Source organism: Corylus avellana, chromosome 4, assembly GCF_965113065.1.
Source record: "Corylus avellana chromosome 4, dhCorAvel1.hap1.2, whole genome shotgun sequence".
Taxonomy (NCBI): Eukaryota; Viridiplantae; Streptophyta; class Magnoliopsida; order Fagales; family Betulaceae; genus Corylus; species Corylus avellana.
Genome location: NC_142493.1, coordinates 17,942,942 through 17,954,510, shown reverse-complemented (window position 1 = coordinate 17,954,510; position 11,569 = coordinate 17,942,942).

Below are 11,569 nucleotides of genomic sequence, written 5' to 3'. Positions count from 1 at the left end.
AAATTCGGGTCATTCCAGCCGGGATCGGGGCTCTTGTTAACTTTCAGAAAAAGTAATCGTTCGTTAGTGAAGATAGGGGGCAAATAAACCCGAATCACTTTGCGGCACCTGCCAACATGGTTGCCTCGAAGTTCTGCACAAGCTCGTAAATTTTCGGGCCAAAAAAATTTTGCTTCGCATCTGACCATTTTGTTCGGCCTAGGGCTTCAGTCCTAGTTGGAAAAAAATACAACATCGTTCTATTTGCCCGAAATTTTAAGAGCGTGCTCAGTGCTTCAAAGCGATCTTGTCGGCGGGTGGCTCAAAGAAATTCGGGTCATTCCGGATGGATCGGGGCTCTTGTTAACTTTCAGAAAAAGTAATCGTTCGTTAGTGAATATGGGTGGGCAAACAGAGCTCGAATCACTTCATGGCACCCGCCGACATGATTGCCTCAAAGTTTGGCACAAGCTCGTAAATTTTCGGGTCAAACAATTTCGCTTCGCATCTGACCATTTTGTTCGGCCTATAGCTTCAGTCCTAGTTGTGAAAGTACAACTTCGTCTGATTTGCCCAAAATTTTACAAGCGTGTTCCGTGCTTCGAGGCGATCATGTCATCGGGTGGCACGAAGAAATTCGGGTCGTTCCAGCCGGGATCGGGGCTCTTGTTAACTTTCAGAAAAAGTAATCGTTCGTTAGTGAAGATGGGGGGGCAAACGAACCCGAATCACTTTGTGGCACCCACTGACATGGTTGCCTTGAAGTTTTGCACAAGCTCGTAAATTTTCGGGCCAAAAAAATTTCGCTTCCCATCTGACCATTTTGTTCGGCCTAGGGCTTCGTTCCTAGTTGGGTAAAAATACAACATCGTCCAATTTGCCAGAAATTTTAAGATCCTGCTCAATGCTTCGAGGAGATCATGTCGGCGGGTGGCACAAAGAGATTCGGGTCATTCCGGCTGGGATCGGGGCTCTTGTTAACTTTCAGAAAAAGTAATCGTTCATTAGTTAAGATGGGTGGACAAATGAACTCGAATCACTTCATGGCACCCGCCGACATGATTGCCTGGAAGTTCTGCACAAGCTCGAAAATTTTTGGGCCAAACAATTTCGCTTCGCATCTGACCATTTTGTTCGGCCTAGGGCTTCGGTCCTAGCTGGGAAAAAATACAACCTCATCCGATTTGCCCGAAATTTTACGATCATGCTCATTACTTCGAGGCGATCATGTCGGCGGGCGGCACGAAGAAATTCGAGTCGTTCTGGCCGGGATCGGGGCACTTGTTAACTTTTAGAAAAAGTTATCGTTCGTTAGTGAATATGGGGGGGGGGGGCAAACGAACTCGAATCACTTCATCGCACCCGCCGACATGATTGCCTCGAAGCTCTGCAGAAGCTCGTAAATTTTCGGGCCGAACAATTTCGCTTCGCATCTGACCATTTTGTTCGGCCTAGGGCTTCGGTCCTAGTAAAAATACAACCTCGTCCGATTTGTCCTAAATTTTACGAGCGTACTCAGTGCTTCGAGGCGATCATGTTGGCAGGTGGCACGAAGAAATTCGGGTCAGTCCAGCTGGGATCGGGGCTCTTGTTAACTTTTAGCAAAAGGTAATCATTCGTTAGTGAAGATGGGGGGGCAAACGAACCCGAATCACTTCGTGGCACCCGCCGACATGGTTGCCTCGAAGTTTTGCATAAGCTCGTAAATTTTTGGGCTAAAAAAATTTCGCTTTGCATCTGACCATTTTGTTCGGCCTAGGGCTTTGATCCTAATTGGGAAAAAATACAACATCATCCGATTTGAGCGAAATTGTAAGAGCGTCCTCACTGCTTCGAGGCGATCATGTTGGCGGGTGGCACAAAGAAATTCGGGTCGTTCCGACCGGGATCGGGGCTCTTGTTAACTTTCAAAAAAAGTAATCGTTCGTTAGTGAAGATGGGTGGGCAAACAGAACTCGAATCACTTTATGGCACCCACAGAGATGATTGCCACGAAGTTCTGCACAAGCTCGTAAATTTTTGGGCCAAACAATTTCGCTTCGCATCTGACCATTTTATTTGGCCTAGGGCTTCGGTCCTAGTTGGAAAAAAATACAAACTCGTCCGATTTGCCCGAAATTGTACGAGCGTGCTCAGTGCATCAAGGCGATCATGTCGGCGGGCGGCACGAAGAAATTCGAGTCGTTCCGGCCGGGATCGGGGCTCTTGTTATCTTTCAGAAAAAGTTATCGTTCATTAGTGAATATGGGGGGGCAAATGAACTCGAATAACTTCGTGGCACCCGTCGACATGATTGGCTCGAAGTTTTGTACAAGCTCATAAATTTTCGGGCAAAACAATTTTACTTCGCATCTTACCATTTTGTTCGGCCTAGGGCTTTGGTCCTAGTAGTGAAAAAATACAACCTCGTCCGATTTGCCCGAAATTTTACGAGCGTGCTCAGTGCTTCGAGGCGATCATGTCGGCGGGTGGCACGAAGAAAGTCGAGTCGTTCCGGCCGGGATCAGGGCTCTTGTTAACTTTCAGAAAAAGTTATCGTTCGTTTGTGAATATGGGGGGCAAACGAACTCGAATCACTTCATGGCACCCGCCGACATGATTGCCTCGAAGCTCTGCACAAGCTCGTAAATTTTTTTATTTTTTTTTTATTTTTTTTCCGGCCAAGTTGTGCAATGTTGGTTCCTTTAAGCTTTCTAATTGACCCTTGTAGCGAGTGTTAAGTCAATGACTCACAAACCAGATGGTTTTAGGGCATTAGGTGTAGAGACACCCTTAGGGACCTACTAACTCGAATCAAAAAGGCTACCGAACCAACTAACCATGACATTGATCAAATCCAAATTTTTCACATTTTGACGTGAACACTCAATGCTTTGAGGCAAGAGGTCCAGTTACTCAATGAAAAGCCATCAATAATCATTTATTTTACTTTATTTTTTATTTTTAATATATATGCCAAGTGTCATCTAATAAGTCATCCAATTTCATCCATGATACAGAAACACACATCAGACCTCATGTCATACCTCACAGATTATGTGCTAATGTGCTTATGTGATCAGATCAAACATGTGATTTTTCAACTATCCTCAACAAGTAATCAAACTAACAGATTCACTCATCAGATCATGTGTTCAAATTTTTAAGCTCATTGATTAATTCAAGCCACAATTCTTTCTAGATCAACTTAAAATTTTAGAGCAAACATGAACATGCATAAACCTTTTTTTTTTTATTATTATTATTATTATTTTTTATTGACATAAACAAACAAACAAAACAATTAAATTGGGACAAAGTGTGTGTGAACATGTGTGCCCATACCCCCAAACTTAAATGACACATTGTCCCCAATGTGTCTAAATTAAGGAAAGAATGTACCCGGGATAGGGACGACATAGTCTTGGAAAGCATGGCTCATAGCACACCCCTAAACTTGAAGTGAAACACACTTGTCCCTGCAAAATAAGAAAACACACAACAAGTAAAAAGAAATAAAACTAAAGATAAATAAAATGATTAACTTGAAACACACTAAACAAAACTAAATAAAAAGATAACTATGGGATGCTGCCCAAGTGCGCTCGATCGCACTTGCGCAAGGCTCTGCATGTGTCGAGGATGCGCGCTCGATTGCACTAACAGAATGTATAACAGCCAAAAGTCGGTTACTGCGCTTGATCGTACTCAGGGTGAGCTCGATCGCAGTAACTGAATGCAATGAACCACAAGTGGAGACCTGTGCTCGATCGCACGCAGGTTGCGATCAATCGCAGTAACAGAATGTAAAAACATGACAAAAGACTTAAAACACTAAAAGACCAAAGTAAAATAAAACACAAAGGAAAACAAAATCAAAACAAAAGGATATGCTATGGGGTACCTCCTATGAGCACTAAGTTTAACGTCTTCAGTCAGACTGTGGCGCTTTAAACTTAAAGCACCAGTCTTTTCTTCTCTTGCACTAAAGGGAATGAATCTTTTCTACTGCAAGGTGATTCTGAGTGTTTCTAGATTGGGGAAGACCACTTTGAGTTTTCTCAAACAGTTGTTCATCCGGTGGGGAATCATGAACTGGGATAAAGTAAGAAGAAAACTCAGGGAGCTTCTCTATCTTGATGTCCTCAATTTGCTCATGTGGTAGCTCTAACAGATTTCTCTCTTGGCCTCTTGGTGTTTCAGGAATGAGAGCTAATGGTGAAAAAATCTTAGTGCTCTCTTCTTTTTCCCGATGTAGCTCCTCTAGAACTTTGGTTTGCTCCTCATTCCCCTCTTCCACTTGATTTTCAGCCACCTCTTCACTCTTCAATAATACAACTTGCTCATGATAGTAGGTGCACTCTTTCTCCAGGTATTGTCCATTGGGATTTTCCATCAACTAACTTTGACACTCTTCTTCTTGGTATTGTTGATGCCAATCGATGGGGGATGCCCTTAGCTCCCTGGCCAATTTTTCCACTTGTACTTCCAGTCTTTGAATGGCTTGGTCAGTCTTTGTATTGAATTATTTTTGATAAGCCGTGAACTGTTGTTGTGAGGTCATGAACTATTGTTGAGAAGTCATGAACTGCTATTGAGAAGTCACCAGGGTGTGTATCATACCTTTCAGTCTATTCAGCCTTGACTCTTGCTCCTGATTTGCAGACAAAGGACACGTTTCAGTAGAATGATCAAAACGAGAGCATGTGGCACATACCTGGAGTTGGGTGGCTGGCTGAATAGGAGAGATGTTCCGAGTAGCCATGGATTTTACAAGTATATTTAATGTCTTCTGCATGGCAGCCATCTGATCTTGTAGTGGTGGATCTAATTGAGAGGAATATGAATGATTTCTAAGGGCTTGAGCTTGCCACGGGAAATTTGACTATTGGCTCCATGTTGGGTTACAGGAATCAAAATAGTTATCGTTCCTCGGTCTAGAGAACGATGTATTCTTATGCCCATTAATTTTGTTAGAAATTTGTCTCATTATAAGACATTCTCTAACATGGTGATAAGGGTCATGGCATAAAGAACATGGTTCATGGGGTGTCGGAATACTGCCCCACATGTGTGAAGGTAAAAATAAAAAAAGATTAAAAAAAAAAAAAGGAAAATAAAAACAAAATTAAAAATAAAACTTACGAAGATGCAAACTCAACTGACCCTGCATAAAACAAAAGGAAAAAAAAAATCAGATCTATAATTATCGCAGTACTTTGTTGCTCTTTGGATGTGCGATCGACCGCACCGTGAGGTGCGCTAGATCGTATTGGTGCGCTCGATCGCCTTGGTTGGGCGATCAATCGCACCTCCAGACGCACAGAAACTGCGGAAAAGACTATAAAACAGAAAAATTTAAAACAAAAATAAACTGAGGAAAATAATTCCAAACAAAATCAAACAATCCCCGGCAATGGCGCCAAAAAGTTGATGTGCAAAATATCTACTTAAATTAATAGGTAAATAATTGTACGTTTTATCTGCAAATGCACAAGGTCAACATAGTAGTATATGATGCAAGTACATGATCATTCCCACGAGGATTGCAGAATTTTTGTTTAAAAATAAATTCCTTAAGTAAAACAAAGATTGATTGTCTAAGTGATGATAATAAAGGGTAGTGCTTTGATATCCACCACTAATTATATTTAGCTAATATAACAATATGCCAATGCTTTGATCTTGTTATGCATATCTAATGTTTGTCCACCTAAGGGCATGGCGTATACTCCTAAGGCTATAGATTTCCCTAAGCAACGAATTAGGCATGGCATATACTCTAACTCTTTTCTTTTTTAAGGGATTTAGCATGATGTATACTAAGTTGTTCCTTAGAAAAGCATATGCTCTATGAAAATCGACAAACACATGAGGCCTAGGGCATGGCATATACTCCTAGTTCCCCATGTTGATTAACCCAAGAATCGCGGTGTGGATTCTTTTGTTACTTATGTTAAACCAAGGACTCGGCCATCAAAATTGATTGAACTAACTAGTCCATACCACATGCATATGTTGATCAGGCACACACATATGAGGAATTCATGCAAGTAGGCATTAATCAAGTTAAATAGCACAACAAGATCATCACAAAGGCGCTAATATTGAAATATTAACTAAACATAACTAGAGCTTCAATCAAGCCCCACTAGTTAAATTAGCTACACATAAAATTGATGTTAAACATCTTCATAAAGAAAAGAAAAGAAAAGAAAAGAATAAACCCGAGACTTGACTTGAAGAGCTCCTATTCTTCTCTTTACAAAAGTGTCCCTATTCTAGAGGCTTAAGGGTCTATTTATAGGTTTTAGAAGTCCTTGACAAAGTAGTAAACCTAGGAATTTCGTAGTGTTTCAAAACCTATTACAATTGGGAGTTGGAAAACCCTAATATGGAAAGAGAGACATTCTGGCCGCCACTTGATGTGTCTCCTGCGCACGGGTGCGATCGATCGCAACCCGTGTGCGCTCGATCGCAGGTCTGCGATCAATCCTTCTTCTGTCATGCGCTCGATCGCTCTTGGCCTGGTTTGTATTTGATCCTCTCGGGTATTGCGCTCGATCGCAGGTACCCTGTGACTGATCGCAGTGTCAGGGAGCTCCAATTTTCTCCATCTTCTCTCTTTGAGCCCAAATCATCTAGATTTACTTCATTTTCTTGCAAAAGTATGAAAAACACGAAAATGAATCAAAATGCCCTAATTAACTAAAACCAAAGGATTAAAACATGCAAGTTAAGGGCTAAAAATATGAATATTTTAGCATTTATCAGTTCTTGAGGAGAAAGAGGAACTTCTTTATAGTGACTCAAATAATTAACTAAGCCTAGGTAGCTTGGTTAGAGGGTTAATTTGGGTTTTGGGTCACTAAGAACAGCTAGAAGGGCACTTTGGTATTTTGGACTTTCTGACCGGACGTACGCTAGGGTTGTCGAACATACGCTCCTATCGTTAGTAGAGGTCGTACATGGGGGGGACCATCATACGTATGCCTGCAAATAGTACAAGGATGTAAGATGGGTGACCACCGGACGTACGCTACTTTTAAAAAAATCTCTGGATAATACTTGGACGTACAATACTGCCTTTGGACCGTTGGGTAAATAGTATCGGACGTACGCCCCAATAGTACCAAATGTCCGCTACTTTTCAAAAGAATTGGTGAGCGTCTCCAGCTTTGCTCCTCTATAAATACTAACCCTACCCTCGCCCCTTTCTCGTTCAAACTCTCCCCCAGGCTCCCAGAAACCTCTTGTGAGTGTGTTCTTGTGAGATTGTGTGTTTTGTGGAGAAGGAGAGTTGTTTTCTTGAAGGTTACTTCTAGGAGGTAACCCTCTGTGCCTAACTTTTCTTTCTAATTTTTGTACTTTTTTAATGCTTTCTAGAGTAGCTGAGACGTTGGTTTGAAACTTAGACATATTATACCTTTGATGTTGTTTAGAGTTAGGTTTAGCATTCCATTATGTGTTTCTATTGCATGGAAATATTGTTTTGAGATAGGTAGTCTTAGGAGACCTTGTGGTAGCGTTAGAAATCGATGTGGGAGGATAGGAGGACGAATGGACAAAATAAGGTTCTACCTGAAACATTCTGGGCGGACATACAACATCGAGCCCGGATGTACGGTCAAAAGCATTACAGGGAACGCTATTTTGGTCGGCCGTCTGATAGCTCCTGTTTTCATGCTCTAGGGTTGTTTTAGCCAGACCTAAGACTAATAGAAGGTTTTCCACAAATTTGGAGTATCCGAACTTGTTGAAGGAGTACTCGAAGGATTTAATCGACCCAGGTGTGTTTTAACTCACATAATGCTCGTTGTTATTTTCCATAACTGCATGTCTATTTTGTGTACCAAAACATGCATATTTGCAACTCTCACGATTTATACTTGTTGCACGTGAACTGTAGCATTTTTGAGAAAAACGTTGTGCTGAATATGTTAACAAAGTGAGACTTGTAAAAAGCATGCATGTAAAATATAGACAAGATAAATTGCATCGTATGACATGATACACCGGTACGTACGGTATAATGGCCATGTGCTTACTATACATGTTAACTTTTTGGTCAAATGTGTGTGTTGTTATATGGGCCTTGGATCCAATAGTTATTTTGTGGCCAGCGTAGACTTAATGGGCGGTCACTACAGGACGGACATCATTAACGGTGTGGGCCACCCGAAGTCGGACTCAGTCATGCCATTAGTGTTATGCACGATAGTGTACAATGGTTGGGGCACTAACATTGTATTACATGTCCCTCGGGACAACGCCAACCCTATTGAGAAGGGGTAATATCTTGGGTAGACCATACTATTGAACTATGAGTGTTATCTTATATCATATATCGATATCACATCTATGGAAAATTATCATGATAGAACTGTTGCATACTTTATAAAAACCATAATTCATTATAAAAACTGGCATGGACATTATATGCATTAACATTCACTAAGTCTTTAGACTTACCCCTTTATTTTATGTTTTTCCCCCTCCATTACGAATAATTGCGTGGTTTAGCTAGCTTAGAGGAAGATGCTTTCGGAGCAGACGTGGGTGATCGCGCAGGATTTGATTTGAGTAATTTTTGAGGACTTGGATCCAGTTTGGTTTCATGATCGAGATTGTTATCTCTTTAGCTTTGCTTAAACTTAGGATTTGATATGTTGATCTTTTGTTAAGACAATTATATTATGAGTTGTAACCTTATTTGATGATGATCTAAAGACCAGTACATTTGATGATTATCTTTATAATCTGAGGTATTTTATTTACTCTGGTGCATGAAAGTGTGGTTGTGTATGTAATGCTCTTTATTCATATAGTTTAGAAAGTCTTCCGCTGAGGTCTCTCATCTATGAAATGTTGAAATCCTTGAGTCTTGTTCCGTTAGGGATAGGGCTAGGAGACGAACCATGAAATCAATTACTAGTTAATTGACTTGCCCAACGAGGTCGTTACATTCTTGGAGACAAATCACAAAGGATACCCAAAATCATTAAATGTATCCGTTAGCACAACAAATCATAAAGGATACCAAATTTAAACTAAATCATCAAATGTATTCGTAGAACAAAACACAATAATTATCCAATATTTTGATAAATGAAAACCCAACCAAATCAATTAATAGAAACTATCTCAAATCATGAGAAATACATGATTGAACTCATATCCAAGAATCATCTCACTAATTGAATTGAAGTAGAACAAGTAAAACATCAAACCTTATATATTCGGATAATATCAACTTACATGAAAATATGGTTGCTCTTCTTCGGTGAGGTTTCATCCTCAACCTTAGTTGAGAAATTAGCTACACATAATTATGAAGAATAAATCCTACAAACAAAAATACTAAACACATGGGAACAATTAAGCTAAAGAGACTGCTGGTGTGCCACTTTTCGTTCTTGGTCTTTAGCTCTTTTTCTCTTCTTTCTTTCTCTTTTTATAGGGGTTTTTACCCTAAAATCGGCGTTGAGCTGGAATTTCGCCAGATAAGTGCACTTGTTCGCATGATAAGTGCGCTCGAGCTCACTCGTGCATGCGATTTCCTCCTGCGGCGCCAGCGCTTGAGCACTGGTGGCTTGTCCAGGGGCCCGGGTGCGCTCGAGCATAGGATTGTGTGCTCGATCCCTCTGCCTAGGTGGCTTTCTTCCAAACTTTCCATTTCTCCCTTAAATCCGCAATTTTCCCTTAGCAACCTGCAAAACACTAAAATCACAAAACTAAAACAAAACGTTAGATTATAATACAGTTGAAGGATTAATAGATGCAAATTAAGGGGCTCAAATATGCAATATTTGGCACTCATCATGCATCCTGTTCGGACGAGCTGGTTTGGAAGATTCAAAGTGAGCGTTGTTTGCTGCTACATCTGCATCTCGTCCGAACGAGCTGGTCTGGAAGATTCATAGTGAGCTTCGTCTGCAGCCGCGTCTGAATCTCGTCCGGGCGAGATAGTTTAGGAAGACTCATAGTGTGCCTCGTATGCAGTTTCGTCTGTAGTATGTTCGATCGAGGACTTGACATGGACTTATAGTATCTCTCGTCTATATTCCTATCGGCACGGCATCCAGACACGCCGCACCTAGTAAAAGCATGTTTAACCTAGTTTCGTTTGAAGGAGTATGGATCTCATTCGGATGACCATGTTAGTTGATAGTTATGTTTAACAAACTTTGTGTTTTAGTTGACTAGTGAGTCATGAATCTTTTTATATTGAACCATTGTTAATTATTGACGCACGAATTCTGAGAGTGAATTCTACTATGCTAAGAGAGCTATTGAGATCTAGAGCATGAGCATTTTGTCTCTCTTAGAGTTATAGGTTATATCTTCATCCACAAATCATGAAAGCCGTATGAAGCCAATCGAAGTTCTGGTGATGGAAATCACATATAACAAAACGGCCCAGATGTTTTGGAAGAGCTACTGTAGTAGCAAACAAGCGGGTCACTTGTCTAGTACACGAGTTTGTCAGGTACAAAGGTTTTGTAAGTTTTGACTTCGTGTAAGTTTTTGTTTTTACTATTTAGAAGTGATTTCATTGGTTTGGTTGCTCCGAAGATGTTTTACTTTTAAAAAGTTTTCTAAAATATTTCTTTTTCGTAACCAAATATTTGCGTTTTTATGATTTACTGCACTTTAAGATATTTGGTGATTGATTGTGAGATTAATGAGTTTAAATTCTACATATCATATTTAAACATCTATTCAACTCTCTTCTAGGTGTAGATTGGAGTGAATTAAGTTTTTTCACAATGCAAGAACTTTATGATACGACATGTGGTAACCTTAAGGAGTTTGTGGTGATGGTGGTGGAAGGTGTTCATGCTGGGTGCTATGTTATGTAGCTTATGCGGACACATGATGAACATATGAGATCATGGGGTGCATAGATAGATCATAAACAACCCACTACAATCTCCAATTACATATTTTAATAATATCAATTAATCTTTAGATTTGTTCTTGTTAAAAAATTCAAAGGTTAGTTAAAAATATCATATTAATATTGTGTGATAATTGTGAAATAAAAATATAATATATAGCATTACTCAATAAAAAAATATGTCCATTTATTTGATTAGATAACTTAACATTAATCGAGGCACAACATAGTTATTAGATATTTTTTCTTGATAAAATTGGAAAATACAAGAATTCTTTTAATAGACGTGAAAAGGCAGGAATGCTTTTCATATTCTCATAAAAATAAATGAAGATACTCTAATTGATTAGAGTTTGCGATTTTAAAATGTAAAATTTAAAAATAGTGATGTTAAATTGTGTGATTTAAAAACATAATTTTTAAAAATGTAATTAAATATTTAATAAAAATCACAGTTCAGCTTATAAAATAATGCGTTTTTAAAAATGTATATCATTGCCTGCTATTTAAAAAAAAATTCCCTTATTAAAAATACATTCTTAAATAATATATATAGTTTTTATACTATTTAGTTTAAAGTCCTAAATTTTTCCTACGAGATCACCATACCAAATGAACTGTAAGTGGTATTTTATTTATTTTGATTTTATTTTATAAGTGACTGTAAGTGCCGTGTATTAGGGGCTGAAGAGGTACCGTGTGCGTAACAGC